The sequence below is a fragment of the Pelodiscus sinensis genome, unplaced genomic scaffold, assembly GCF_049634645.1.
Source record: "Pelodiscus sinensis isolate JC-2024 unplaced genomic scaffold, ASM4963464v1 ctg46, whole genome shotgun sequence".
Classification (NCBI taxonomy): Eukaryota; Metazoa; Chordata; order Testudines; family Trionychidae; genus Pelodiscus; species Pelodiscus sinensis.
In genome coordinates this window covers 831575-854850 of record NW_027466036.1, presented here as the reverse complement: position 1 = coordinate 854850, position 23276 = coordinate 831575, and the positions used below count along the sequence as shown (strand labels likewise).

Here is a 23276-nt window from a genome sequence, read left to right as displayed (position 1 = left end):
GCCAGAGGAGCCCAAGAGAACCAGAGGCTCCTGGAAGATCCTGTCAGGCATAAGAAGACTCTGTGCCTGCAGCCAGTGTGGCAGCTCCCTGGCAGAGGCTGAGGAGGAGAGAAGAGCTTCCTCTCCCAGGCGGTGGACACGCTTCTCCCTGAAGAAGAGGAAGAAGAACTCAGCGGAGAAGCAGGAGGAGCAAGAGGAGGAGAAGCCACCGGAGAGCCCAGACAAAGACCAGCTGGATCCCACAGGTGAGGATACAACCCACCCGGTGAGAGGGGAGCATGTGAGGGACACTGACCCCAGTCACTGTACAAGCCTTGAGCATTAGGGCCGGTTCCTGGGACAGCGATGGGCTCCTCAGAGGCTGGAATCCATCGAGTGCCAGACGCTCTGGTACAGGGGGGCAGGTTCCTCCCTGAAGTGGGAAGAACAGACAATGGCAGGGCACAGCTCTCTGGGGGTCTGGCATCCCCAACCTAATCCGGCACCTCCCTCCCTTCCAGATACCCTACCCCAGCCGGCTCCTGCACCTTCCCTCCTGTTCAGACCTCACCGCCTCCAGCACCCAAAGTCCCAGGCCACTCCAGCACCCTACCCCCCACCCACACTCCCACCCTTACTCCCTCCTGCGCCACTATCCTTATCCCATGCCCTGGCAGCCACCTCCCGCACACCGAACCCCTCATCTTGGACTCACCCCAAAAGCTAGGGCAGGTCATACAAATCTACTATCACGGGTATGGAAAAGAGGTAATCTGGCCCATAGGAATCCTTGAACTCTGGTCCTCTCTTGTCTCCCTCCGCTCTCCAAGCTAGAGGCGCTTTGCCAATGTATCAACTGTCGTTAATGTGGGGGAAGGAAAAAACTACCAGGGAGTCGGTCCCACCTGTGTGAAAGAGTTTCTAGCAGGAGCTGATTCCAGCTCAGGACCAACATTAAAGTCTAGGAAGAGAAGGGTCCATGCTAGTGCTTACACCAGTCCTGTTAACAATTCCCCCCTCCCCCAGTTACAGTGGCCTAATGTCTGAGGTGCTGAGGGAGGGGCAACCTCTACTGACCCACGAATGGGCTTGTCTGGCCTTACACTCTGCTAAGGACCGACAAGCTGGGTGGGGCCGAGGGAGCAGCCCCTGGGGCATTAGTGGCCAGCCGGCTCGGCCCCAGACCCAGCTGCCATTCAGTGGGGCTCCAGGGGAACCCCTCAAACACCCAGAGGGGCCGGCCAGGGCCAGGTCATCAGCCTTGCAGGGGAGGGGGAGGTGGAGCAAAGGCCTGTGGCAGGACCTCAGCCCATCGGGGACAGGGATGACCTCACAGAGAGACTCTGACAACAGCCACTCAGGACAGAGGCGCAAGGCCGGGGCAAGCTCAGAGATTCCCGCGGTTTGGCAGCAGCGCGGCCCCTTCCCAAGGTCTCTGCGGGGGCCAGATGGAGAATTGGGACCGAGGGGCGGGGGCAAGAGGAGCCTCATCGGCGTTTTCTACTTCCCTGCGGCCGGCAGTGCCGGACCCGGAGAGACAGTGGGAGCCTCAGAGAGGTTTGGAGCCTGCTCAGTTTGGTTCCCCTTTGCCCCCTCCCCTCCCTCTGTCTCGCCTTCTTCGGGCTTTTTCCCCCTTTCCCTGCCCCACCAAGCACGGTGGGTGGGTGTTGGGGCGGTCAGAGGCCTCACTCAGAGCTGAGCTGGCAGAGTGCTGGGAGCTGGAGTGAAGATGTGCCACACTCCTGGGTGGGGGAGCAGACGCCCTACAGAGGCTGAACCTCCGACCGCACCCTCACGTGGGGAGACGAGTCTCTCCAGGGGCACGAGCGTGTGCAATTCTGGCCACCAACTGCCCATTGTGTAATGGGAACGACAGCCAGTCAGTCAGCGATCTGACCCAGGGATGCAATAGCTGAGTCAATTAACCGAGAAGCAAAAGCTTATTGGTTCATGCTTCAGATTACAGGCATTTCCCCACCTCTCTTGCCAGTACACTTGTTAGCAGACTGGCCAGCAGCCGGGCTTAGTCCCACCTTGCACCGGGTTCAAGACCTACCCGGGCTGTGGGCCTGCATTCCACGTGTGTTACATGGTGGTCCCAGTGCCCTGGGTGAGAGAGATGTGCCTGTAACTCCCTGCTGTGAGCTTGGGCCCTGCCCTGCCTGGTGGGGGAGGGGACAAACACAAGCCAGTTGACAGGGGCTGGTTCAATTCCCAGTCAGGGAAACTGTCCTCAACTTTCACATAACAGTTCCCTTGCCATTTTTCTCACCGCATGTTACAGCAGCTGTGACCCAAAAGGTTAACTCAGGTCCTCTTTCCCACCTCTCCCTCACTGCTAAGACAGCACTTGCCATTTTCAGAAGGGGCAGAATTGATGACTCAAATTGCCCCTCCCCTCTCCCATGTGGGCAGCACTGGAGGAAGCTCTGTGGCACACACAGCACTAGCCCAGCGGTTCAGCTTTAGTTGTTGAAGGAGACAACCCAGAACTGGCTCCAGCCCCCACTCAGTAACCTGGGGAAATGCCCCACCAGGCCTGGGCCCCTTGGAGAGGCAACGATTCCCCACTGGCCAGGGCAGAGCCTCCCTCTGACACAGTCCTGGAGCCTTCTCCCCCTGGTCCTGCCTCCCCCTTCACGCAGCTCTCACTGCTCGGTGCTGCCAGGGAGGGGCCTCACCGTGAGAGCCGCCTGGGCAGGTTCCTGCCACAGAGACACGTCCCAGAGCAGGACGGATGCTCAGACCGACACTGAGTGTTGCTCAGCGCTGGGGTGAGACAGGGAAGGACAAAAGGGTCTAACGGCGCCTGCAGCCTTTCAGAACAGCCCCCAGCCCCACCCCCAAGTACCTTCCCTCTGCCTCTGCTGGGCTCCACTGGACACTGCCTGGACTCAGGGCTCCCCAGTGCCAGCCTAAGGGCTCTGGAGAGGACAGGGCAGCTCCAGGGGCAGAGTCCTTTTTTCTGCAGGGCTACGTCTACACTGGCCCCTTTTCCGGAAGGGGCATGTAAATTTCACCAGTCGTCGTAGGGAAATCCGCGGGGGATTTAAATATCCCCCGCGGCATTTAAATAAAAATGTCCGCCGCTTTTTTCCGGCTTTTAAAAAAGCCGGAAAAGAGCGTCTACACTGGCCCCGATCCTCCGGAAAAAGTGCCCTTTTCCGGAGGGTCTTATTCCTACTTCAAAGGGCACTTTTTCCGGAGGATCGGGGCCAGTGTAGACGCTCTTTTCTGGCTTTTTTAAAAGCCGGAAAAAAGCGGCGGACATTTTTATTTAAATGCCGCGGGGGATATTTAAATCCCCCGCGGATTTCCCTACGACGACTGGTGAAATTTACATGCCCCTTCCGGAAAAGGGGCCAGTGTAGACGTAGCCCAGTAGTTTAAACCCAGCCCCTTGGTTCGAATGAACATTACCCCTCATTTTTGCCTTCTGTGCCTCCCCCGCCCAACACACCCCCTTCCCACTTTCCTCTCCCCCTCCCCCTCCCGTAACACAAACAGGACTTTTCCCTGTTGAAAGAACAAACTCTCTGGTTTTTATGTGGGGAATGTAGAACTGGGCAGGGGCTGGGGAAAGACCCTGGGAGGGGGAGGAGGCTGGGAGGAAGGGCTAAGGCTGGCACCTTCCTCTGGTGGTCCCACTGCCTCATGTCAGGGGCCTCAGCAGCGCTGGGGGGGTGGCTCCAGGGGGAGAAGCTGGTTCAGGGGAACTTGAGCTTCTGGGCCACTGAAGCAGGCCCCCAGCAGCAGCCTCTGTGCAGGGCTCACACGCTCCAGGCCTCCCGGTCATATTGAGTCTCCCCGTGTGGCTTGGGCTCCAGAGCCTGCCCCCCAGCTGGTGCCTTGAGGTAGCCACTGCAGCAGCAGGAATTTGGGCATCAGTTCCCCTGCTTTTGGGGACAGGAAGCCAGGCCCAGGCCTTTTTAGCCACTGGAGCTGTGCAGATGTTTCAGAACAGCAATTTATTTGTTCTTGTGTTATTGGCCGTAAAGTGTTGTTTCTGGGTCGTTTGCCTAAGATCGAGCGCTTCTGCCTTCCGGAGAGCCATGTCACAGCATAAGCCCCCAGAGACCCCTCCAGGGACACATCACAGGACCAAGCAAGGGGCAGAAACACTGGGCACTGTCAGTGTCTGGGCCAGAGATAAAGACCCTCTTGGAGCTGTGATCCGAGGGGGAGTCTCTGCAGGCCCGGCAGTCCAGGAGGAGGAACGTGGACATTGTGAACATATGAACATCAGAACGGCCATAGTGGGTCAGACCAAAGGTCCATCTAGCCCAGTGTCCTGTCTGCCGACAGTGGCCAGTGCCAGGTGCCCCGGAGGGGGTGGACTGAAGACAACGATCAAGCAATTTGTCTCCTGCCATCCCTCTCCAGCCTCTGACAAACAGAGGCCAGGGGCACCATTCCTACACCCTGGCTAATAGTCTTTTATGGACCTAACCTCCATGAAATTATCTAACATATGGCCCAATGGCTGCTGGCCTTGCAGAGAAAGGCCACCTCCCCCCTCCTGCATCCTAGCCCAAGTCAGACCCAAGGTCAATGAATTGCGGGAGGGGTATGTGAGGGCCCGTGAGGGCAGGTCCCGCTCTGGGGAAGCACCGCAGCACTGTGCATACTGTGAGGAACTGGACCGAATCCCGGGGTGTGGGGAGCCCCTGTCTCCAGGGATAGTTGTGGAGTCTGGGATGGAGATACCTGGGAAGCAGCGGCTGCAGCTTCAGGATGACAACGCTGATGACCTGCAGCGCCAGGAGACGCAGGAGGACTCCCAAACGGCTTCAGACAGCGGGGAGGGAACATCAGGTGAGTGCTGGGAGGTTGCAACACACAGGACATGTCGACACTTGCAGTCCCCTTCAGGAGAGGGATGCAAATGGAGACATTTGAAATTGTAAATGAAATTGGGATTTAAATATCCCGCGCTATATTTGCATAATCACGGATGGGCGCTGTTTCAAAATACTTTATTATGAAATAAAAAACACCATTTAGATGCAGTTATTTGGGGAGAAAACCCTTCTTCCGAAATAACCCTTAAACACTCCCCTCTGGTCTGGACCTAACAGCAGTGTCAGCGTTTGCTACTCGGGGCTCTGGACAGCACCTGCACAGAGGGAGATGGCAACTGCGGGACGCTCTGGCCAACTGTCCCAATGTCTCACAGCAGAAAAGAAAACAAAAGAGGCCAATGCAAACAGCCCCCTGGCAGCGAGGGAGTCAGCACGTCGGTGGGTGGGGCAGGGAGCTGGGGGCAGAGCTGGGCTCTAACTCGCTGGGTGACCTTGGCCCATTCAGTGAATCTCTCCCTGCCTCTATGGCCCTGTCTGTACAGCAGGGACAGCAACACTCACAGGCCCTACAGGAGGGGGCTGGTTTGATGCTTCACCCCATGGCCCAGAAATGAGCCCCCCCAACTCTCCCTGTTCTCGGGGAACCAGGTTTGCTGTGTGAATTTGGTGGGGGAGGTGACGTCAGGGCTGGGCACTGGGATTAGTTACCCATTTCCCTGGCCCTGCGGCATTACTGACCTCACAGCTGTGATGGCCGAGTGGTTAAGGAGTTGGACTAGAAATCCAATAGGGTTTCCCTGCACAGATTCAAATCCTGCTCACAGTGAGGCCTGTGTTTTGGCCACACCCCTAACCAGGCAACAAACTGCACAACCCCTGAGCCACTCTCCCTGCCCCCAGTTACTCCCTTTCTGCGCCTTCCGAGAGATGTGGGGCCTGGTGCCTCATTATGGGTCTCTGAGCTCTAGGGAAACTCTCAGCTCCTGCAGCCTCTGCCCCTTGCCCAGCACCCCGTGGCTCAGCCCTACCCCTGGGGGCTGTCCTGCTCTAATGTGTGACAGGAGTTGAGAGGATGGAGCGTCTGGGCCTGCCCCCAAAGGTCCATCCATGAAGGGCCGAAATGCTGGGGATATGATGTGGGTCACTCCTCCCGAGGCACACAGCCCCTCCCCCCCCCCCCCCCCCCCCGCTCTGTGTTGGGAGCAAAGGGTCTAGAGAAGTATTGGGGGAGGGGGTCTTGTTCCCTGCTCTTGCTCTGCCTTGGGCAAAGAATTAGTAACAGAATATTTGTCCAAGTTTATGTACAGAAAAAAACTGACAAGCATGTTTCTGTCCCATGTTTCTGTGGGGTGGTGGTTATCATGTTTGCTTAATATGCAAAAGCCTCCAGGTTCAAAGCCAAGCAGAAACAGAGGTGAGGGGGTTCTGCTCTTATTGTGGCTCCCCAGGTAAACACAGCTCCTGCTGCTTGGGAAAAGCCCAACTCCCAGGCTGAGTAAACCAAGGAACAGCAGGAGCCCTGCCCTAGAAAGGGGCCAGTGTGTGTGAGTGCATGGCCCAGACAGACAGCCCCCAGGCTGGGAGGACAGAGCTGCCTGACATCTCTAGTGCTCCTCAGGACCACAGGGACACATGGGTGTTAACATGCTCATGTGGTGCCATGTTCCAGCCAGGCCAACAGGAAGTGTTTCTTGTGGCATCACCTCGAGGCTTCCAAAGTTGAGTAGCTCTGTATTAAGGGCTCTTATTAATGTCAAGAACCTCAAGCAATGTAAAGCCAGATTGCGATGGAACTGGAAACAAAAATATCGCTAGTAGAACTTTTTCCAAGGGGGCACTTGGAGGGCACTTGGAGTTGAACCAAGGACCACTTGATCTGCCATCAAAAGCTCTATCATTGAGCTACACCCCCATGAAAGTAGACAGCTGCAGCCAGTGTTGGGAATTGGGCAGGAAACGAAGCTTTTGTGTGACTCACATCTCAGGTGGAAGGGACCCTCACGGACCCCAGAGTGTGACTGGTGCTAACAAGGGATTTGCCCTGAAAGCAGCAGAGCTGGGGCAGGACAGAGACTCCTGAGCCATGAAGGGGCTGGAGGGAAGCCAGGAGAAGAGGCCAGCCTGAGAGCTGAGAGGCCCAGGTGCCCCCGTGGGCTGTCAGCTGTAGGTGCCATGGTGCAAAGGGCAGCACTCGGGACTCTGAATCCTCCAAGATGAATGTAAGTCTCAGTGGGACTGGCTGGGCTGGTTACTGCAAGGTCCTCGCGCTTCACGTGCTTTGGCTTCCTTGTCCTTAGGGACAGTGGAGACAATTTTGTTCCTCCTGCTGGGTGTCTGAGGCCACTGGAGCTTGGTCTCCAGACTGAGCAGGCGGGAGGGGGGGTCTGATGCTGTCACAGCTGCAAGACAAGTCACCCACCTGGCCCCTGAGCTCAGCATGTGGGCGACAGCCAGACAGTGTGAGTGGAACAGAGGGTCGGTGGGGTGGGGGGGGGGGGAGCAGGATTCATATATTTGGGGAAGGGCCCTGAGTCCTGGCTCCCAGCTACACGCCTTGGAACAAAGACCAATGGCCCCTGCACAAAGTGCCTTGTGGGAATAAGAGTAGGGGCAGCAGGAAAGGAGATGACCCCTCAGCACCAGCAAGTAGGTGGGAGAAGATGGGAGTGAATCCTGCTACCTCTCACTTGCAAAGGCAGCACTTTTCCAATGCAGCTAATTCTGCCCCACCTGCAACCTGTCTCCAGTGCTCCTGCCACTGCCTGGCCCAGGAGGGCTGGTGTCCAGCAGCTCTCTGCCCCAGCGTGGCTGGCTTTTGGGGACAGCAACTAGGAAGTTGTGGGGCTACTGGAGCTACTTAGCCCCCTGGCTGGCTCTGCCAGTAAAAAGTCAAACAAGGATTTCTCCCAGCATTGATCCCTCCACCTCTTACATGCTAACTGAACACACTGCCATTTGAGCTAATACCCCTGCAGGGCTGTGTCTAGACTGGCCAGTTTTTCCAGAAAATCAGCCGCTTTTCCAGAAAAACTTGCCAGCTGTCTACACTGGCCGCTTGAATTTCCGCAAAAGCACTGACTTCCTACTGTAAGAAATCAGTGCTTTTTGCAGAAATACTATGCTGCTCCTGTTCGGGCAAAAGTCCCTTTTGCGCAAAACTTTTGTGCAAAAGGGCCAGTGTAAACAGCTCAGATTTGCAAAAATGGCAATCGGGGCTTTTTTGCGGAAAAGCGCGTCTAGATTGGCACAGATGCTCTTAGAGTGAGTCCCTGGTCTGTTTGGAGAGAGAACTTTCACCCTTCCAGCACTCCAAGTACCACCAGGATGGCCGAGTGGTTAAGGCATTGGACTTAAGATCCAATAGATGTTTGTCTGCGTGGGTTCAAACCCCACTCCTGGTAGTTTCCTATTTTGGACAGACATCCATCTGGATGGTGCTTTGTCCTGCTGTGAGGCAGGGGACTGGACTTAATCTCTGAAGGTCCCTTTGGCTATGTCTGCACTGGCGGTATCTTGCGCAAGGGTTCTTATGCAAGAACACGTCCACCCTGCCAAGTGGGAGATGTGCTTTTGGGCAACAGCATCCATGGCAGTGTGGACGCTCTCTTGTGCAAGAAAGCCCTGATGGCCATTTTAGCCATAGGGCTTTCTTGCACAAGAAACACCTGTCCCATGTCCACACTGCCCTCTTATGCAAGAGCTCTTGAGCAAGAGGAATCACACCTGTTAGAAAAGAGCGTAGCTCTTATGCAAGAAGCCCTTTCTTACCACGCTTTACTGTAAAATGTCTTGGCTACGTCTAGACTACATCCCTTTTTCAGAAAAGGGATGTAAATTAGATGTATCGCAATTGCTAATGAAGCGGGAATTTAAATCTCCCGCGCTTCATTAGCATAAAAATGGCTGCCACTCTTTTTGTAGGAGAAAAGCGCCAGTCTAGACGCTGATCTTTCAAAAAATAAAGCCTTTCCCAAAAGTGCAACCTCTGCAGCTCCTGCAACCGTGGAGAGTGACTCTCGTCCCCCCTCCCTTGGGATGGGCAATGGCAACAGGTGGAGGAGCTGGGAGAGAAGTCCCATAGAGCAGCCCCATGACTAAACTGGCCAAGCAGCTGCTGGGTATGGGGGAGGCGAAGGAGGCAGCCCCCCAGTGGTGCCTGGCCAATGTGTCTGCTATTCCTGCCATCCCTCCCTACGTAGCTGGAGTTGGCCATGTCCCCACAGCAGGAAGCCGAAGGGGGCAAAGAGCAGAAGTGCTGGAAGCTGGTGGAGGTGGCCTCTGGGTTTGATTTAGTGAGTCTTAGTTGGACTTGCTAAATCAAACGCTGTCAGATGGATTGTGGCCATTCATCCCCAGCTGGACCTGGTCCTTGTTCTTCTGCAGGACACGGCCAAAGGAGAGTAAGGACAAGCCAATGGGCATCCAGATCAGATCACACCCTTGTTGAATGGATGGAAACAGAAACCAGACACACACACAGAGCCGGTTTGAATTGGTTCCAGCTGAGGGACGGGTTTGTCTGGTTTATGTGCATTGGCACTAGAGCACGTGAGGGGTTTGTGGCCATTTGAAGAATCCCTGTTCAATAGAAATCCAAAGTGTGACACAGCTGGAGATGTAAAAGTTTCATTTCAATTGATGAGCTTTTTAAGGGGGCACTTGTTACACCCCCAGAGCAACCATGTGTTTGCATCCAGTGTTGGGAACGGAGCAGGAAACGAGGCTTTTGTGTGACTCACATCTCAGGTGGGAGGGACCCTCACGGACCCCAGAGTGTGACTGGTCCTAACAAGGGATTTGCCCTGAAAGCAGCAGAGCTGGGGCAGGACAGGGAGTCCTGAGAGATGAAGCAGCTGGAGGGAGCTGAGAGTCAGAGGTGCCCACTGCACTATCACACCCCGGGTCCTATGGTGTAAGGGGCAGCACTCAGAACTCTGAATCCTGCAATCTGAGTTCAAATCTCAGTGGGACCTGCTGGAGCTCAGCTGGCTGTTACGTGGTTCAGGTGCTTCCGCTTCCATGTACTGACTTTCAAGAAAGAGAGTTTTTTTCCTCTCGCTGGGTGTCTGAGGCCACTGGAACTCCATCTCCAGACTGAGCAGGCGGGCAGGAAGGGCCTGATGCCCTCACAGCTGCAGGGCAGGTCACCCACCTGGCCCCTGAGCTCAGCCTGTGCTGGAGGCAGCCAGACAGTGTGAGTGGGTCAGATTGGGGGAAGGGTCTTGAGTCCTGGCTCCCAGCAATACACCTTGGCACAAAGACCAACGGCCCCTGCACAAAGTGCATTGTGGGAATAAGAGTTGGGGCAGCAGGAAAGGGGCCGGCCCCTCAGCACCAGGGCGCAGGCAGGAGAAGATGGGAGTGAATCCTGCTACCTCTGCCATGGCTTAGCCTGGGAGGGCTGGGGTCTAGCAATTTTTCACCCCAGCTTTGTGGGAAGCCAAGTAGGAAGGGGCCATTGCAGATGCACAACCCCCTGGCCTGCTATGTCTGTGGGAAGGGTTCAAGCCCCTTGCTGGGTGAAGCCCTTCGGGTATGTCTACACTAGAAAGTTAGTTCGAACTAACGGACGTTAGTTCGAACTAACTTTCCTATGCGCTACACTAGCGCTCCGCTAGTTCGAATTTGAATCGAACTAGCAGAGCGCTTAGTTCGAACTAGGTAAACCTCATTTTACGAGGACTAACGCCTAGTTCGAACTAGCTAGTTCGAACTAAGGGCTGTGTAGCCCTTTAGTTCGAACTAGTGGGAGGCTAGCCCTCCCCAGGTTTCCCTGGTGGCCACTCTGGCCAACACCAGGGAAACTCTATGCCCCCCTCCCGGCCCCGGACCCCTTAAAGGGGCACGGGCTGGCTACGGTGCCCGTGCCAGGTGCAAGCCTGCCAGCACCCAGCTAGCAGACCCTGCACCTGGCACGGCACAGAGCCACCCACCCGATGCCCCCCAGCCCACCCCCTCTTGCCGGGACCAGGCTGGCGGCTCCCGGGAGCTTCCCCTGGACTGCAAGAGGCGGGCACCTTCCTGGGCTAGTGCGGACATCGTGGACCTCGTCCACGATCTCCGCACTAGGCACAGGAAAGTGGCCGTCTAGGGCAGGAGAGCTGCCAGCCTGGCCACCCAGGACCAGGTGTGCATGAAAATCAAGGGGGTCCACTGAGACCCCCGACACTGAGCCCTGAGCTTACAATGGCCGTCCTGGGTCAGACCAAAGGTCCATCTAGCCCAGTAGCCTGTCTGCCAACAGCGGCCAACCCTAGGGACCCTGGAGGGGATGGACCGAAGACAATGACCAAGCCATTTGTCTCGTGCCATCCCTCTCCAGCCTTCCACAAACTTTGGGCAGGGATACCACTCCTACCCTCTGGCTAATAGGACTCCATGGACCCAACCTCCATCACTTGATCTCACTTCCCTTTAAACTCTGTTCTAGTTGTAGCCTTCACAGCCTCCTGCAGCAAGGAGTTCCACAGGTTAACTATTTGCTTTGTCAACAACAACAACTTTCTGTTACTACTTTGAAGCCTGCTACCCATTCCTTTCCTTTGGTGTCCTCTAGTCCTTCTTTATGGGAACTCATGAAGAACTTTTCTGAATGCACCCTCTCCACCCAACCCCTGCTTTTAGAGACCTCTATCCTGTCCCCCCTCCGTCTCCTCTTTTCTAAGCTGAACAGTCCCAGTCTCTGTAGCCTCTCTTCATCTGGGACCTGTTCCCAACCCCTGATCATGTTAATTGCCCTCCCCTCTCCCAGCCTTTCTCTTCCCCTCTCCCACCTCCTTTTCCCAGTCTCCCCCAGTTTTTTTCAATAAAGACAGAGTCAATGTTGGAAGAAACGTTATCTTTATTTTGTACATCAATAAGAAGGGGGGCTAGGGAAGGGCAAGTGGAAGGAGGTGAGGGAGGAATGGGGTACGAGCCCCCGATGGGGAGGACTGGGCTGGCTCTGCGGGCTTCTGGGGGTGGAAGCTCTCCTGCAGCCCCCCAATTACTCCCTCTCCCCAGATGGCAGCCTGCGGCAAGTGCAGCCGGGCTGATGGCCGAGTGGTGTGATGTGCCCAGTGTGGGCACTCAGGGCACTCCAAGCCAGAACTTCTTTGCAAGCGGGGCACCCCTTAGAACTGTGTGTCCGGGGTGGGGGTCGGGACCCTTTAAGCGCAGCCCTCGGCTAGCCTGAGACAGTATCTCCATGCTCTAAGTCCTCCTTTTATGCCCTGCCGGCACTGCTTCCAGCCATCATTAAGCCCTGTTCAGAGTCCACTCAATGTGGACTTACTAGTTCGAACTAGCAAAACGCTAGTTCGAACTAGTTTTTAGTTCTAGATGCGTTAGTTCGAACTAGCTTAGTTCGAATTAACTAATTCGAACTAAGTTAGTTCGAACTAGCGCTGTAGTGTAGACGTACCCTTCTTTAGCTCACATTCTCAGTTTGCAAACAATTCACCTTCAGCTTTCACCAGGGTTTTAGAAAGAAAAAGTCTAGTCCTGGGGTCCAGCTTTAGTAGAACCAGAGAGAGAACCAACTGCAATTTCCATCTTCTGAGGGGAAGGGAAGAGGATTTTCTTCTAAGTTCTGTCCACATTAGCCCAGGGAGGAGAAAAAATAACCCTCCGCCCGCTGATTGTCCCCTGTCAGCTTCTGTAGCTTCACCTCCTTCCACAGCAGCTCCAGCTTTGAGCTCCAAATCTCAAGGGGCTGGTGAGGAAATGAGGAGCTGGCAGCTCGGGTGAGTCGCTTCCCTGAGAACAAGAGGTGGAGTGTTCACAAGGTGCAGAGCAGGGTGCTAGAAAGTTTTGAAATTTGCGTAGCTTTTTGCAGAAGAACAGTGCAGTGTAGACACAGCCTGAGTGTTGTTCAGCACTAGGAGACAGGGAGGGAGAAAACGATCTAACGGCACCTGCAGCCATTCAGAATGTCAGGGACTCTAACCCAGACGGCTCGGTTCGTTGTCTGACCGCAAAGAGACAGGCAACACCAGCAAAGTCCAATCACAAGCTCTTTATTGAAGAGTGCACACAACAATAGAGAGCGGCCCGTCTCCAAAGAGAACCAGCCCCGATTTTAGTAACAGGTAGGCTTATAAAGACAGTTCCGTCGCGTCATAAGCTCTTCACCCAAGCCACTTACCCCCCTTTCTAGAAACTTTTAATATCTATGCCTATCTTAGCCAACTATACATTGTGGCCAAAAGCGCTTCATAATGCATCAGTAACTTTCTTATCAATCACAAAAGGCAGGTACCAGGAACAAGGAGACAAAAGAGTCGGGTACAAACAAAGGGCAAAAATAGGGAGGTAAGATTAGCGAAGAGGAACAAAAACAGGGAGTTACAGACCAGTTCCCAAAGCAAGCCATTCTACTTACAGTAGGTACAAATATATAATTTATCACTCATCTTACTTTATAACCTAAGCCAGCATGGAGGGTGCGCCTCTGTTTGAACCACATTTCTGCTTCTGGTCAAAAATACCCAGAGGCCTCCGTGATTAGCCTTTGCTAACTTTCCTTAGCATAACGTTGACCAGGCCTTGTTTTCCTGGTCCCAACAATCCCCCCTTTGTCCCTGGAGTTCCCTATGGGACTCCTGGGACACCCAGAATAATCGGTACCTACTTTTTAATGGTACACAATTTGGTACCAATCCAGCATCCACAGCGGATCATAACATACAGCACAAGTAACCCACAAATAATAACTACAGCACTACGAATCAAATTATGGAGCCAGCCCCCTATGTTTGGAAACCAGTTAAATAAGCTACTCCACCAGGAATCTCCTTTTTCTCCTCCATGATCCCTCGCCACTTGCACAAGGTGCTTTGCTCTGTCCCAGGTCGCGTTATAGACATCAGGAATGTACACACAACACTCTTGTCCTATCAAGGCACATGTTCCTCCCTGAGAGGCTAGCAGAATGTCCAGCGCTAAGCGATTCTGGAGAACCATTTGCCGGATTTTTTTCTGTTCAGTAGCCAAATCAGTTAACGCATCAGCAGTGGTATTTGCCATTATTTCCAGAATCCCTTGAAGCCTCATTATTCCCTCTCCTAACCTCCAGGTGGCTCCCCCACAAGCAAGGGGGAATCCTGCACAGGCCCCTGTCCAATCATTTAATGCTCGCCAAGTAAGAGGGCGAGATTCCTTAGCATCGGTCTCTGCATCTCGCATGTTTCTGATCTTTCCTATGGGGAGGTGAGACCGATATACTATTGGGGGCTCTAACCACGCTAGGTAGCAGGATCCAGTCCAGGAGTGGGGGAGAATCAGGTAGGCCTTATCTCCACACACCCAGTATACTCCAAATAAGGGAGTGTTCCATGGTGCCCAACTACGAGGAGCAACTGGTGCTAGGAGACTATCAGGAAAATAACAAGCACAAAGCAATCGGTGACCAGGTCCCTGATCACAGTGAGTGCAATTTAAGGGAGAGCAGTTATAAGAGTAATTTGCCTGAGTCGGGACACACAAGGAAGGGTCTATTGTCATCCATGTAGGGAGAAGTGAAATAGAGATTCCATTGAGGATCAGATATTTTGATTTCTTTCTTTCAACCTGATTCCCGTGACGGGAGATATTGTATTGTATTTCTATCCTTTTAAATTGGTACCCAATATGTGAGGTATTATAATAGATTTCACACTGACTTTCACCAACCCATAAAGTATTGAATGTAGGGGATCCCCGAAGGAGGCACCATTTACCGGGTCGTTGCCAGACCAACAGGTAGTTACCGGTATGGATTCCGGCATTTGCCCAAGTTATATTCTGAGTGCCTAAGGGATCTTTCCATGAAGGAGTCCAAGTCATATTTGCTGCGCTAAGGGCAATGGGAATCATGAGAAGGCCCTTTTGACTATCGGTTGGCATTAAGGAGCATACCCAGCAAGATAAGTTATATAATGCAGGCATGCGAGTTTTCATTTCATGAGCAAAACGTAGGAAGGTATTAGCCTCTGATACCCTTATATTCCATACCACCAAAAGAGCAAGGCAACAAATAAAAGACAAAGTAACACACAGAGGACCCCGTAAATATAACCATGCCATTTTTCAGCAAAGGGGCACCACCGATCTAAGTCCTTTTCAGCTGAAGCTTCAGGTCGCCCAAAGGGGTGGCAGTCCATTTGCCTTGGGAGCTAAAATCGTCTGCTTCTGGTTCACCCATTTCGCGGTGGGGTGAACTAGCGCGGCTCCTTTGATGTCCGACGTCGTCTGCTTCTGAGGAACCCTTTACCTGGTCAGATTCCCTGGCGGTGCTCCTCTTGACCCTGGTATGATGAATCCAGGTGGGAAGTTCTTTAACCCGAATGGCAGTACGGCTTACCAGGAAAGTCTCAAAAGGACCAAACCACTGAGGCCGAAGCGGAGTCTTATACATTTTTACCCACACAGAATTACCTTTATCACTGGAGATCACAAGGTGTATTCTTCATAATGGGATGTAATGATTTAGAAGTTTCTTTGCCACTGTGATGGCATCAGTTTTCCTGCAGGGAATAAGCTTTTACCCATCCCCAAAACAAGCAAACAATCACCAGCACATATGCAAAAGATTGACATTTAGGCAGTTGAACAAAATCCATTTGTAAATTTAGAAATGGTCCCAAAGGCGGAGGTCTGGTTGCCAAAACTGTCTTTACAGGTCTACCCTTGTTGTGGGCTTGGCAGACAGGGCAAGCCAGACAATAATCCTTGGCTGCTTGGGAGAATTTGAGAGCAAACCAATTTTGTTTTACCTTTTGCCAACGTACAACAATTTATGGCGCACGGAGGCAAGGTGAGGTAGCAAGACCACTGGGGCAACAATGTGGCCATCAGAGCTGCACCAGTAGTGGTCTGGGTGCAAGGTGCACCCTGCCAGTCTCCACTCCTGCTTTTTCGACTCTGGGCTTGGTCTTGCAGGAGGGCCAGTTCTGAAAGAGATGGCAAAGGAGCTGGCAATCATAGGAGAGAAGGGAAAAAACAGCAGGTAGAGGAGCAGATTCCACTACGTTCCAGACAGTACAACCTGCAGAGCCTGTTACCAAAACTCCACTAAAATTATAGAAGCAAAAAACCATTTGTGTAAAGCACAAAGTTAAAATTATTTAAGGGACTTAAATTATTTTTTCATTAAAACAACCATGTTTGAAATACATATATCACAATTAGGACACACTACAACTTTGGATAGAACACAGAACACAAACTTATTGTGTTATGACACAGAACCATGGTTCTTCTTCACTTACTTTTTAGCAGACATAAACGCTTTTTGATTATCTGAAAGACAAAGAAAACACTTCTACCCACATTGGGGTGGTGCATTATATTTTAGAATACTTTTTCTTTACAGATTTTCTTTGTTAGTTTTGATCAGCCTGCTGTTACCCAATGGTATGCTTTTGTTTTGCACACCAGCTTCAGAGGGTTTAAGTAAATTACTTTATTGTTCAATTAAGTTAAATATGACATACCTCAGTTTTCCTTTTGTACTGCAGACCAGACTTTTTTTTTTAAATGTGTGAAGCTTCAAATGATTTACTGCTACAGAAACTCTTTCTTAGAACAAGGTGCTTGCTAGTTACTATTCCAGCAAGCAAAAAAAGTTTTGTTTTTTTTTCTTCTTGAAAAGAATCATATACAATGTTACAGGCTTACTTATGGGGGACAATGCCCCCCCCCTTTCCAGAACAGACAGGCAGTTTGCAGACACACACAACCTTGGATCTGAAAGCAAACCAGAAGTGCTATCAGCTCAGCCTTAAACGGAAACACCGTGAAGTTTCTGGGCTTGGATTTTTAAAACAGTAATTAGTTTCCTTGGAAGACAAATGCAACCGGCAGGTGTGCAGGTTTTACAAATTTACAATGTATAGATTTCATTCTTTTGTACCAATAACCAGTTAAGTTCCAGTAAAATTTCTTATTTCTTTTTAATAGATTTAAGAAATTGTCTGTAGCCAAATGTTTAAACTTGATTGTTTCTTTGCCTAGATGATTAAAAGAGGCTACAAGAAACAAGGAATCATTTTAAAGCAGGGTTCCTTTTACATATTACAACAATTGCTTAATTTCATCCACTCTCCCACAGAGTCACTTCTCACCTTCACATACCCTTTAATCACTTGACATAGTTCTTCCAAAGAAAACGTTCCTCATTCCCAATGACGCTTTAATGTTTGCTCTACCTTCCTTATTCCTTTCACTACACCTATAGGGCTCCAAACTTCTTGCCTTCCCCTTTCACATGCTTTTCCCTTCTTATGGTCCATCCTGATTTCTGCTAAATGATGTCTTCCAATGACACAAGTCTGTTCAGTATTAATTTGGTAAGGAGTGTGGACTTTCCAATTAGCCCCCCACACCTCCTGATTCCTTTCAGTTATTTTTCGTGTTTCCTCTTTATCTGTGTATGCGGCATAAAAGGGAGGGGGGTGATGTTGTGCCGAATTCCCCCCCCCCCCCTCAAGCTTGGTTGATACGGGTGTGCCAACAAAGAAATCCCTTTTTCCTACTTCTTGTGCATTATTTTTGGCACATAGGTGCTGCAGCTCTCACTGCAGGGCAGATTTTTTTTGCTTTTTCTAAGCTTCACTTTCATCCCTCAGGGCTTTAATTTTTCTCTTTTCCAATTTGTTAAATGCTTACAGGTCCTTGAACCATTATGCACATACATATAGTACGCAAGGGTGCCTTTCAGCAGTGTAGGGAAATGTTTAGACTAATCCCCACCTAAACTAACTCTACACACTCCAAAGAAAGAGTCTGCCGGGTCTAGAGTGTCAGACCTTAGCAGCTCATGAAATAAGGAGAGTTGTCACTTCCTCACATATCCGCTGAGTCTTGAGGTTCAGCTGACCCACTACCTTAGTCTTGAAATCAGGGTTTGGTCTGAAAGGACATTCCCTTTTCCAGTGTCCTGCCTTTTCACAATAGTGGCACTCATTACGACCAGGGTCACACTACCTTCACATCCTCATCCTCTTGCTATTTTACCCCTTCCTCTTCCAATAGGTCCTCCCTGGTTATTATGACTCCACCCGGGGCCCCCTCCTCTGCCTCCTGCTACAGCCACTGACAACAAGGATACTTGATCCCTCATATCCTTTTGTTTTTCTTTCCTTCTCTCTCTCTCCCTCCTTTCCTCTCTTCCATTATAAACCCGCGTCGCAATGCTAACTATTTCAGGTAGGGTTTTCCCTTGCATACCATCCGGATGTTCCCTAAACCTTTTTGCAATATCCTCTGCACACTGTGCCATAAAAACCATTTTTATCATCTCCCTTCCATGCTCTGTATCAGGATCTAAGCTACCATGCTTCCGGATCTCATTTGTTAATCGAGTACAAAAATCAGAAGGATGTTCATTGGGAAACTGAATACAAGCTGTTACTTTGCCCCAATTAGGGGTTACTTCCCCTGCCGCTTTTATTCCATGCAAAATAGCTTGTCTATAACGACTCAAATTTCCCCTTCCCCCATCATTATTAGGATCCCAAGTAGGTTCAGCACTGGGCAAGGTTCCCCATGCCTGATCTTGGTAATATGTTCTCGCCTTTTCCTTAACCTTCTGTCTCTCGTCTTCAGTGAGGAGAGTGTCTAGTAACTGATTCACATCAGCCCAGTTTGGTAAGTGGGTAGAGAAAATAGTACGGAAAGTTCTTTCCACTGCCTCCGGGTTATCCCGGAGGCGTGGCAGAGAGCACTGCCAATTTAGTAAATCAGCAGTTGAAAATGGGGCATGAGTATATACAAATGTAGCTTGCCCATTATTCTGGGGAATGGGATAAACTCGAAGCGGATACTGAGAGGACTCTCCAGCCCCCTCTGTTTTTCCCGAACCAGTCCCAGAGGAGGTCTCCCCCATTTTCCCATCCTCCTCTTGTAACCTGGGACTTTGTCTCCGTGGTATCCGCATCGGACGATACCAGTCTTCCTCCGACTGGGTCTCAGGGGCATAAGGTGGAGGGAGCTTGATAGGTCCCCCCATACTAACAGCCTGCAAGGCCACTTCCCTCTCTTTTGGGTTATAATTGTACCATACAAATAGATACGCCATTTGTCCGGGCCTAAGATTAACCAATATATCCCTAAGGGCATTCATTCTTTCTACGGAAAAGGTTCCGCAATCTGGCCAATCATTATCCGGGGACAAATGAGCGGTAAGGGAAGGCCACTGAATTTGGCATAAATCTTTCATCCTGGACTTAGCTAAACCGGTTGTTCCAGAGATACCCTTCCAATCTCTGAGTATCAGGGACAACGGGGCGTCCCCCGGGCATGAGCTGCCAGCCTGTCCCATTTCCCACGGTTAAGGGACTCTAACCCTCTAACCCGAGCGCTCACTTACCTGTCCAGGGACTCTAACCCCGAACACTCCAGGGACTCTAACCCCGAACACTCCAGGGACTCTAACCCCGAAGACCTGGATCCTACTCAACGGGTAGGTCGACGTTGCTGGATTTCTACGGGCTCTGGCTGGTTCACAGGACACGCCTTATCGCCGATGCAGGGATCAGTTCACCGGGCAAGGCTCCTCAAAACCGGAGGATGCGCGCTGCATTGCATCGGAGTCCAATCCTGCACCGGAGAGTCAGACGAGTCCCATCTGGGGTGCCAAATCTGTCAGGGACTCTAACCCAGACGGCTCGGTTCGTTGTCTGACCGCAAAGAGACAGGCAACACCAGCAAAGTCCAATCACAAGCTCTTTATTGAAGAGTGCACACAACAATAGAGAGCGGCCCGTCTCCAAAGAGAACCAGCCCCGATTTTAGTAACAGGTAGGCTTATAAAGACAGTTCCGTCGCGTCATAAGCTCTTCACCCAAGCCACTTACCCCCCTTTCTAGAAACTTTTAATATCTATGCCTATCTTAGCCAACTATACATTGTGGCCAAAAGCGCTTCATAATGCATCAGTAACTTTCTTATCAATCACAAAAGGCAGGTACCAGGAACAAGGAGACAAAAGAGTCGGGTACAAACAAAGGGCAAAAATAGGGAGGTAAGATTAGCGAAGAGGAACAAAAACAGGGAGTTACAGACCAGTTCCCAAAGCAAGCCATTCTACTTACAGTAGGTACAAATATATAATTTATCACTCATCTTACTTTATAACCTAAGCCAGCATGGAGGGTGCGCCTCTGTTTGAACCACATTTCTGCTTCTGGTCAAAAATACCCAGAGGCCTCCGTGATTAGCCTTTGCTAACTTTCCTTAGCATAACGTTAACCAGGCCTTGTTTTCCTGGTCCCAACAAGAACGACCCCCAAACCCAACCCCAAGAACCAGCTCTTTCCTCCATCCTCACTGGGGTCTGCTGGGAACTGTCTGGACTCAAACCTACCCCGGTTTCACCCTAAGGATTGCCTGTTCTGTAAAAGCTGCATCCTGGAAATGAGAAAGCAGCTAAAGTGACACTCGTGGGACATGAACCCACAACTTTTGAATGGTTAGTTGGGCTCACATAGATCAGTGCAGTTTACAAGTCCAACATGCGTTCCATTGCACCACAGAGCCAGGTATCACCTGGGTCTGCTTTGCAGCATGGCAATTGCTGGGGGGAAAAGAAAGGGGAGCCAGGTCGGCCTCTTTTGGGAGAGCAGGTAGGAAGAGGAAGGGGGCCACTGAGCCCCTGACAGTGAAAATAAGAGATGAGAACAAAGCTACAGCTGGAGAATGTGGGCATCGATCCCACTGCCTCTCGCATGCTAAGCAAGTGCTCTACCACTTGAGCTAATTCACCTGCCCATGAAAGACTCTGCTAGCTCACCTACCTTGTTCCAGAGCCCGTAACGTCCCTGCAGCAAAAAAAATTCAGGACCAGACTTGAGAGAGAAACTGCTGAGCTACACTTCATCTTCAAGTTTGACACAATCAACTCAGGATTAAACAAAGACTGTGAATGGCTCCCTAACTACAAAAGCAGCTTCTCCTCTCTTGGAATTCACACCTCCAGATCAGCTGCTAGAAGTGGGCCTCATCCTCCTTGATTGGATCCACCTCGTCATCTCCAGCCTGATTCTGGCCTGCATATTTATACCTGCCTCTGGATATTTCCACTACATGCATCTGACGAAGTGGGTCTTTGCCCACGAAAGCTTATGATCCTACACTTCAGTTAGTCTATAAGGTGCCACAGGACTCCTCGCCGCTATAACGTCCCTGCGGCTGCCTAAGGCTTCTTTCTGAAAGGGCCACTTGTGAGACTGACACCCGTGGGCCGGCAAGGTCGGAGGTTTAGGACGTGGTGCTCATATCACACAGACGCGTCTTAAGAGCAAGCCCCTTATTTCAAACCATAACGGGCTCGCTATTCCGACGTCCCTGCAAACCTCATGTCGCGAGGAGTGAGGAGTGAGGGATCGGAATTGTGATTTATTTGGAAACAAGTGCTGTGTAGCCAGCGCCAAATTACAAAATAAGCTATTTCAAAATTGACTTGACTACCCAATTGCATCGCTTATTCTGAGCTATGGGACGCACCCTAGTGAGTTAGAGCCCAGCTCTGCCCCCAGCTTCCTGCCCACCCACAATGAGCTGAGGTGCTGCAAAAGTTCCTTGCGAAGGGGATTGTCCCCATCAGTGGAGAACATGGTCATCGATCCCACCCCCTCTTGCATACTAAGTGAGCACTCTACCACTTGAGCTAATTCCCCTGCTGGAGCAACAAAGCCCCTCTTGGAGGCTCTTCCCTTCTCCACAGGAATGTCTGCCTTCTAGTTCAGCTAGTCGAGGGAAAGGAGAAAACTCCAAGGAGGCTCCTCCTCACACTCGTGCTTGGGACCCTCATTCTCTCTCTGGCCTCAAGGGCAGATCTCCAGAAGGAGACTCCCTGCAGCAAAGCCATGGGGGGCTCTGAGACTCCCTGCAGCAAAGTCTCTGAGGTTTCCTCTGCCCTGCAGCCTGTCCCACCGGGCCATTGTCATGGACTCTCTGTGAGGTCATCACCTCCCAACCTCCTTTAGCCAATAAGATGAGGGGCTGCAAAAGGCCCTTGTGATGTCACTGCCACACCCACCCCTGCCCTCCAGGGCTAATGTCCTGCCCCAGGCAGCCCCTTTGCATGGCTGAGCTGCTCCCAGGGGTGAAAGTGACACATTTCTTACAGGGCCTGTTCTATTGGGCACCACCCCTTGGGCAGGGGGAGACTCAAGGCAGGAAGTTGGGGGAGGGGTTGGGATAGGACAGTACCTGTAAGAAATTACAGTGTGGAGTGGCATGTGGGAGGCTTAAGGCAGAGATCTGGGGATTGTGTGTTGGGGGTGGGTCTCAGGGCAGGGGTGAGGATGTGGGAGGATATGGGAATCAGGGCACAGGATTAGGGATGTGGGGGGGCTTTGGGCTGGGATTGTGTGTGTGTGTTGAGGGGATCAATGGGTCCAGAATCCCAGCTCCCTCTGCTCTGGGCTCCCTGAGGCCCTTTAACACACAAGAGCTTTCTCTGCAGTGCACTGAGGGGAGGAACCCCTGAGCCAGTGATGCCGCTTTGCCCAGGTTGGCAGGGACAGGAAGCAGGCTGGGTGCCCAGTAACCCCAGACAGATGTGCACATCTTCATGAGAGCAGCAGCTGTTGTGGGACTCTAGAAATCTCCCCCTAGATCTAATTCCCCACGTGCCCGGCACCAGTCAAAGCCAGGGCTCCGGGGTCTCAAGCAGAGCACTGCGGGGGGCGGATACGTGTCTATTTGAGGCAGGTTTCTCACTCCCACGTCCCAGACACGTGCTGTGGCACAAAGACCAACGGTCCCTGCACAAAGTGTGTCCCAGGGATAAGCATTAGCCCGGGAACAAGCATCACCCTGCAGAAGAGACACCCCTGGTCTGGAGCCAACAAACCCAGGAGCTGCACAACTCAGGATCCCCAAGGGCAGTGACACAGACTCCCTGGCACAGGAGAATCCCAGGCCTCAGTTCTGCCGGCCAGCAGTTTCCACTCTTCTGCTTCTTGTCAGCTCCCTGCAAAACACCTCACAAGGGTGAGTGGGGATAAACCCAACTGTGCTGTAGAGCGGCTGTTCGGTGGGGAAAGAGAGGTGCTCCTGCCGCCTCCCCGAGCAACTCACACATGTAAGAAAACTGCATTTGAGGTGTTTGTATGGGTGTCAGGATTGCAGAGTGGACTAAGGTGCCAGACTCAAGGACCTGTCTTTCTGTTTGTTGGGTGGTCTGGTCTCCAAATGGAGCTGTGGGTTCCAATCCCACTCCTGGCACATCCTCTGTTTTATATTTAGAGAGGTGACCTCATTTTCCCCTCTCCCCTGACGTTGTAGGAGCCCTTCCTCAGCATTTCTCTGAGGCTGCATCTACACAGCAGTGTTACTTGGGCATAATGGCCATTACACTGCAATAACAATGGGAGCGTCTACACAGCAATTCCATTATTCCGACGTCTGTAACGCTCCATCCAGACCAGTGGTCTGAGGAGCCAGGAGGTTTCCAGGCTGCAGACAGACAAGCCCACAGGCAAAGACAAAGCAAAGTGCCAGCCACTTCCTCGGAGCGGGAGACTCCAA

At 51.9% G+C, this 23276-nt stretch overlaps 1 protein-coding gene and 2 non-coding genes across 5 annotated transcripts in view; 2 read left to right on the top strand and 1 right to left on the bottom strand.

Moving 5' to 3' along the window:
• The window catches only part of LOC142826092 (general transcription factor II-I repeat domain-containing protein 2A-like), a 293839-nt gene that overhangs the window by 155018 nt on the left and 115545 nt on the right, over positions 1-23276 (bottom strand). The window lies entirely within an intron of this gene.
• TRNAS-AGA (transfer RNA serine (anticodon AGA)) lies at positions 5526-5607 on the top strand. The gene has a single exon. It is a non-coding gene; the product is annotated as a tRNA-Ser (tRNA).
• Positions 8100-8182, top strand: TRNAL-UAA (transfer RNA leucine (anticodon UAA)). The gene has a single exon. It is a non-coding gene; the product is annotated as a tRNA-Leu (tRNA).